Source organism: Mus caroli, unplaced genomic scaffold (assembly GCF_900094665.2).
Source record: "Mus caroli unplaced genomic scaffold, CAROLI_EIJ_v1.1 scaffold_21743_1, whole genome shotgun sequence".
NCBI lineage: Eukaryota > Metazoa > Chordata > Mammalia > Rodentia > Muridae > Mus > Mus caroli.
Window position 1 is genome coordinate 6852 of NW_018391560.1, and position 1142 is coordinate 7993.

Consider the following 1142-nt stretch of genomic DNA (forward strand, 5'->3'; position numbering starts at 1 on the left):
AATATAATACTTGAAGTTCTAGTCAGAGCAATTAGATAACAAAAGGAGGTCAAAGGGATACAAACTGGAAAGGAAGAAGTCAAAATATCACGTTTTGCAGATGCTATGATAGTATATATAAGTGACCATAAAAATTCCACCAAACAACTCCTACACCTGATAAACAACTTCAGCCAAGTTGCTGGATATAAAATTAACTCAACAAATCAGTAGCCTTCGTCTACTGAAAGGATAAACCGGCTGAGAAAACAATTAGCGAAATGACTTCCTTCACAATAGTCACAAATAATTTAAAATATGTTTATGTGACTGTCACCAGAGAAGCAAAAAAAAATCTGTAAGACAAGAACTTCAAGTCTCTGAAGAAAGAAACTGAAGATCTCAGAAGAAGGAAAGATTCTCCCATGCTCATGGGTTGGCAGGACTAATATATTACAAATGGCCATCTTGCTGAAAGCAATTTACAGATTCAATGCAATCCCCATAAAAATTCCAACTTAACTCTTCATAGAGTTAGAGCAATTTGTAAATTCATTTGAAATAACAAAAAAAAACCCAGGATAGTGAAAACTATTCTCAACACTAAAAGAACACCTGGGGGAATCACCATCCCTTACCTCAAGCTGTATTACCTGGCAATAGTGATAAAAACTGTACGGTATTTGTACAGAGAAAGTCAGATAGATGAATGGAATATGATAGAAGACTCACATACCTATGGTCACTTGATCTTTAACAAGGGAGCTAAAACCATCCAGTGGAAATAAGACAGCATTTTCAACAAATGATGGTGGTTCAACTGGCAGTGAGTATGTAGAAGAATGCAAATTGATTCATTCTTATCTCCTTGCACAAAGNTCAAGTCCAAGTGGCTCAAGGACCTCCACTTAAATACAGATATGCTGAAACTAAAGCTAAGAGAAAGTGATGAATATTCTCAAACACTTGGGCAGGGGAAAATTTCCTGAACAGAACACCAATGGATTTTGCTCTCAGATCAACAATAGACAAATGNGGCCTCATAAAATTGCAAAACTTTTGTATGGCAGAGGATACTGTCAATAGGACAAAATAGTAACCAACAGATTGGGAAAATATCTTTACCAACCCTATATGCAATATATCCAATATAAGAAGAACTC